Here is a 7,345-nt window from a genome sequence, read left to right on the forward strand (position 1 = left end):
TCAAAACAAATTAGTCGGTAAAAATTGAATAAAATAATCGGTACAAATTGAATAAAACAATCGGTACAAATTGAATAAAACAAATTGAATAAGTACTATACTATTGAATAAAACAATCGGTACAAAGTGAATAAAACTATTACCTTTATCACTAACGTCTCTTTCTTTTCTTGGTAGGATTGTGTTCAACGCGTCTCTTAACAACGCGGACGGTTGGATTAATCCAAATACCCTCATTATGATCATTTCTAGTACAAGATTCATTCTCATTTTGATCGCTTCTTGTACAAGAATCAATGCCAACACCAATATCACCTTGATCTTCAATGTTTTCATCAACTATTTTGTTAGATAAAAGCACTATAGAGCATTTCGTACTTGAAGGATCATTGACATAGAACACTTGTTTAGCTTGAGAGGCTAGAATGAAAGGCTCATCTTTGTACCCTACCCTATTGAGATCCACTTGCAAAAATCCTGACTTATCCATTCGTATGCCACTATTATTTTCAACCCACTTGCAACCAAATACAGGAATCTGAAACTTCGCGTAATCAAACACCAAAATGCGCTCGATAACCCCAAAATATGACAAATTTGCAAATTTCGGATTTAAGTCATTCGCACTTGATATGTGCATTGCTTCAGCCACCAAGGTAACACCACTATTTTGCATAGTACTTTTATCATCCTGTTCTTTGGTATAAAATGTGTATCCATTAATTGCGTATGCGCTATAAGAAAGCACAATTACAGTTGGACCATAGGCTAAGCATCTCAACCTTTCTGTTACTGAAGCAGGATCTGAACGATACTTTGAATAAATATGATCCCTAAACCACGGTATGAAACTTCGATTGTGCTCTCGTACTATCCAGTTCTCATTTCTATTTGGATTTAAATCTCGGAGAACAATCTTGTGCATTTCAACATACGGCTCAACCTCAATCTCATTGTGCAGAACATACAAGTGCGCTTGATCCCGTTCGACCATTGATACTGTCACAACTTTATTTCCAATTAGCCTTTTTCCTTCTTTTTTTCCGACAATATGAGACTTAGGGAGTCCAATAGATTGAACATTTGACAGATATTCAGTACAAAACTCAACCGCTTCTTCAACAACGTATCGTTCCGCAATACAGCCCTCCGGTCGACTTCTGTTTTTCACGTACCCTTTTAATATTTTCATATAACGTTCAGCAGGGTACATCCATCTCATATAAGCTGGTCCGCACAATTGTGTCTCTTTCACAAGATGCACGACTAGATGAACCATTATGTCAAAAAATGAGGGAGGAAAATACATTTCAAGATCACATAAAGTAACAACTATCTCTTTTTGCATTGTTGGTAAGATCGCGGGATCGACCACCTTACTGCAAATTGACCTGAAGAAGAAACACAGCTTAGTTATTGCGCTTCTTACTTTTTCTGGAAGAATAGAACGTATACCTATTGGTAAAAAATGTTCCATTATAACATGACAATCATGCGTCTTCAAACTCTTTAACTTGAGGTCTTTCATGGACACAAGTCTTCTAATATCTGAAGAGTAGCCTTCTGGAACTTTAACTTCACTGAGAAACTTACACAATGTTTTCTTCTCCTTTCTAGATAGAGTGTAAACAGCAGGTGGCAGATATGTTCGTCTTCCTTTTGTCACGGGTCCCAATTCAGTTCTCATTCCCATGTTTACCATGTCCTTCCTTATGTTAAGGCCATCCTTAGACTTTCCTTGTATATTGAGTAACGTACCTATGACGCTGTCAAATACATTTTTTTCAATATGCATAACATCCAGGAAATGTCTTACGTACAACGACTTCCAATATGGAAGTTCAAAAAAAATTGACTTCTTCTTCCACCCACCCTTGACAAGTGAATGTGCAAAAGGCTTGTCAAACTGAGTGCTCACATCTTTCACCTTTTCAAAAATTTGATCACCTGACAAAAAAGGCGGGGCTGTACCGTGTTCGGCCTTTCCGTTGAATGCTTTTCTCCACCCACGGTAGTGATGATTAGAATTTAAGAATCTACGATGGCCGAGAAAGACATTCTTCTGACAAAGCTCCAATCGTGTCGTATCGGTTTCATCTTCACAAACGGGACACGCCTTTTGACCTTTATTGCTGTACCCGGATAGATTTTCGTATGCTGGAAAATCATTAATTGTTCCAAACAACATCGCCCTCAAGTTGAAACTTTCCTTCCTATACCCATCGTAAACCTCCACACCGTTCTCCCACAAAAACTTTAAATCTTCGATTAAGGGTGCCAAGTATACATCTATGTCATTCCCTGGTTGTTTAGGCCCAGAAATTAGCATAGATAACATCATGTACTTACGCTTCATACATAGCCACGGAGGTAGGTTATAGATCATAAGAATCACAGGCCATGTGCTATGCGAGATACTTTGAATACCATGCGGGTTCATTCCATCAGTAGACAATGACAACCGAAGGTTTCTTGCTTCTTTTCCAAATTCAGGATATTCAGTATCAACTTTCATCCATTGTGGTGAGTCTGCCGGATGTCGCAACTTTCCATCAATAATTCTTTCATCTGCATGCCAAGTCAAGTGTCTTGAATCGGTCTCACTACGATACATGCGTCTAAATCTCGGAATTATAGGAAAATACCATAAGACTTTAGCAGGAGACAACTTTTTCTTATATCGAGGGGCACCACATTTAGGACACTCATTCAACGCTGCATACTCGTTTCGAAACAAAACGCAATCGTTTGGACATGCATGTATCTTATCATAGCTCATGCCAATAGAGGACAACATCTTTTTGGCTTCATACGTTCGATTGGGAAGAACATTATCCTCTGGTAGCATATCTTTCATAAGGGCTAATAACTCTGTGAAACTTTTATCCGACCATCCATTGTCCGCCTTTAAGTTGTACAACTTTAACACCGCAGACAATCTTGTGAATTTTGAACAACCATCATACAACAGTTTCTCTGCATCGCTTACCAGCCTCTCAAACATTTTGGGACAATCCGCAAGATCTTCTTCAAGCGCTTCTGCAATCTCTTCGACTCGATCGCAATCGTATGTGTCTGTGCAATCGTCGTTTGAAGCATACTTCCTATTACAACTCGACCCAGCATTCCCGTTACTTTTCTCACCATGCATTGTCCAACATGTATAACTTCTATCAATTCCAAACCGTAGTAAATGGGATCCCAACTTTTTCCCGTCAACCTTATCCCCATAACAGCAACCCAAGCAAGGACACGGCATTCGAAGCGGGTCTTCGGAGTGCGCAACCGCAAACTCAACGAATTTCCATACCCCTTTCTCGTACTCTTTCGACAATCGGTTTGATCTCATCCATGTCTTATCCATGACTTAATTAAGCTAAACAAAAACGGTCAAACTTTCACTCTTCACAAGTAACCCCTATGGCGAATTCAATTCACAAAGTTAGTAAGTACATCACTTAACGATTAACGAAATTGATATCATGTCGGAATAATGAGTATTACTTAATATAATCTAAAAGTTACAAAGTTAGTAAGTTCATCACTTCAAAATCAGAGAATATTCCACATGTCGGAATAATGAGTATTACACTCATGTCTTAAATAATTAAGCTAAACAAAAACAACTAATTATTTAGGAACAGAACGGTATAATGCGTTTCTGTCAATAAAACGCAATGAATCAGAAGCAATAAAACGCAACATATTACGGAATGAATCAGAAGCAATAAAACTCAACATATTACTTTGGCGAGAGAGAACAATATATTACCTGTATAGTAGTAAGCAACTTGTAGACCCACACAATGTAAGATTCTTGAATGAGATCAAACTTTCACTCTTCACAAGTAACCCCTATCAATACAAAAAGAATAAGTCACAAATCTATAACATTGACAACACTAGAAATTGTGTCAATGGAAAGCAATTAATTACCTGTATAGTAGAAAGCAACTTCTTGAATGAGATCAAACTTTCACTCTTCACAAGTAACCCCTATCTAGCAAAGATATTCCTAAAAAATATAAAATAAAAAACTTAATTGAAGAATATAAAAATTAGGTCATAATCCATAGCTTAAAAAAATCAGCATTGTATCATTATGTCAAATTCATTCAAATTCAAGTAAACTCACAAACAAACACAATTTTCAAACCAAAAATGAAACAAGATGCAAGAAGTCACATTGTACCATGAGAAATTGGGTTCAAAACAAGTTCTAAATTCCTAAACCAACATCCCGGACAACCATGATATACGTATAAATTGGCTCTCAAAATTCACTTCAAACAAGTTCAAGATGAAATAATGTAAAATTTGAAAGAGAATAATGTGAATGTTTCCCATCTCATTTCATTTCAGAAATAAATAATGTGAATGTTTCCCATCCCATCTCATTTGAAAGAGAACAGCGATCATGTTTTAGAATAAAGATAGCATTTTCATTCTCAATCCCACAAATAAGTAAATATATAAATATACTTCACGAAATAGTATGCCAAAGTTTTCATGTAATCAAAATAACAGTAGAACTTCAAAACTTATACTTTTATATAAAACCTCACGAAACATTGTTCCAATAAGTCAACAAAACCTGAAGCATAACTACCTAACTTAAGTATACTTAAGTATAGTTAAGAGCACAAACCTGAACTAAGGAGAAAGAAGAGTGGTGATATATTGGGAACAAGGTTAAGCAATTTTCTTTTAGAGATTCAGATTCTGCAGATACAAAGAGACAATAAAACAAGATTATAAAAATTGTCTCACCAAATCACCATCTCAAGTAAGAAAATATCATAAAAGTAAGAAAATATTCAATGAAAATTAAACACTCTAAAGACATTTAATCAAACATGTAATATGCTTCATTCTCAAATTGCAGTGCAACCCTTAGTTGAAACCCTTAAAACTAAACCCATAAATCATATTACCTTGCACAGTCAGACGGAGGAGAGAACGACGGTGGTGGCTGGCGACGGAGGGACGAACGTGGTGGCTGGCGACGGAGGGACGAACGGTGGTGGATGGCGACGGAGGGACGAACGGTGGTGGCTGTGGCTGGCGACGACGGAGGGTTTTTCGGTTGCAGAGAAAGTGAGAAACAGTAATAAAAAGAAAACGAAAGAGAGAAAGTGAGAAAGTGAAAGCGTGTTTTTGTTTTTAATTTTTACTAATAAAGGCTACTAAAGCGCTTCTGAAAAGCGCTCTCATAGCCTGGTCTATACCAGCGCTTTTTAGCAAAAAGCGCTCTCATTAAACCCCCCTATAGCAGCGCTTTGAAAAGCGCTCTCATACCCCCCCCCCCTTACCAAAGCGCTTTTCAAAAGCGCTCTCATACCCCCCCCTTACCAAAGCGCTTTTGAAAAGCGCTCTCATACACCCCCCCTACCACAGCGCTTTTCAGAAGCGCTCTCATACCCCCCCCCTCTTTAAGAGCGCTTTTTTAGCGTGTTTTTTTATTTTGTTTTTAGTGCAACCTATAAGAGCGCTTTTTACTAGAAGCGCTTTAGTAGGGGTGCTGTTAAAAATTAAATTTGGCGTAGTGATAAAAAAAATTCATTAATAATAATATATAAGATAACCATGTGTTGTTACCGGTAGGAACTCAAACATGAACATAAATTAGTATTACTCAAATTTGGACAAAGCTTATCCACTAAAAATTTAGTCTTAGCTCATAGTAGAAAATTACCCTAAATCAGTTCTCACATAGGTGAAGATCTAGAAAACATTTTTGATATTTAGGAAAACACTTGAAGTAGTGCATAACAAAATCCAATTAAGTTTGTAAACTATAATTAGAAGAATAACAGTGACTCATGCAATAACCAAACAAAAAACCTAATCAGGTTATTTTAAGAGCATACAAAAACTAACATTAAGAATATGCATCAATATATAATCGAACAAAAGCTTTCAAGTTTTTATTGGGGTGGTGTAAAAACAGCATACAGAATGAGTTCAAAAAACGAAGTTACCAATAACAATCTCTATCCAAAAATAAGACAAACTGAATATCTAATAGAGCTACATGTGTACATATAAATTTCTACTACGACCAACTGATAATCCCCTCAAGCAATCATTCTAGCAGCTCCTCACCCAAATCAACCTCCCCGGACCCGGTCCCGTAGCTAAAGGTTCATTTGAAATGCTTTGTCGGCACAAAATGATATAATTATTGGACCAACTAAATCACCAGCAGCGCATCCTGGTAAATGGAATCTTTGTTAGTCTAAGCAAAAATTCAATGAATAGCATAGAGTGATTCAATTCCTCCACTCACCTTTCCTTTTGATGGACGACCGTCAATGTTCATTCGTCTGTATCCAACTCAGGTGTTGCCTGAGGTTTCAAAAGTATTTTCATTAGTTTTATGACTCAGAATATATGCAAAAAATAAATTAGTTTTATGACTCCAAGTATATCATAATTGAAGATTAAGAGATCAAATGTTACTTACACATCAGAAGTATTCAACAAAGCGAGGTTCTTGGAAAACAATTGAGTGATATTCTTTTGTTGCAATGATAGCCATCTCATCCAAAAGGGCACGCCATTGTGGTTTTGATGACATAGGAGGATGCATCCCGTGTTCCAGGGTAGCTGCAGTGAAACGTTGAAGTGTTCTAAAGCACAAATGCTTATCTCTGAATGATTATTTGATAACTTCACCTTGAATTGTTATATGAAATGAGTTGTGAATAGTATCCGTTTACTAAGATAATATAGCAATATGAGTAGGACCTCTTCCTCTTCCAACTGTCCCTCCTCTGTCGTGGAACATCGTGAGCTTAACACTGAACTCCTCCACTGCATTTATGAGTTCCTATTGAGCCTTGTATAATTTGTCTCTGATTTTTCTCACAGTTGTTGGATCCACTTATGATCCTTGCAGAAACCTTAATAGCCAATTAGCATGTAAGATAAATACACTAAATTTTGACATAATCAAATTAAAAACTACTCAAAATATACCTGTAACTCCCAAAATTTACATCTACAATAACTTCATTGTCAATGCTTTCACCAATGGAATGACTTTTTCTCATAAACCTGGTCATAAAAAGATAGTAGCACACTGAAATAGAATGATCATCATACAAATAAGTTGAAGATATAACGTTCTTTTTTTTACGAGCTGCAATACACAAGATGAAAGTGCCGTTGAAAAAACACTGTTAAAATCTCTTAATATTGCTTGGCAACCTAGCTGAAATGTCAATAAACCGGAAATGTTAGAAAAAATGAATACATATAAATAATTTAGCCAACAAAGTGAACTGTTTATATTGTTAAATCATGAAAAACTGAAACTGCAACTACATGAGGTATACTTGAA

Source organism: Vicia villosa, linkage group LG3 (genome assembly GCF_029867415.1).
Source record: "Vicia villosa cultivar HV-30 ecotype Madison, WI linkage group LG3, Vvil1.0, whole genome shotgun sequence".
In the NCBI taxonomy this organism is placed as follows: Eukaryota; Viridiplantae; Streptophyta; class Magnoliopsida; order Fabales; family Fabaceae; genus Vicia; species Vicia villosa.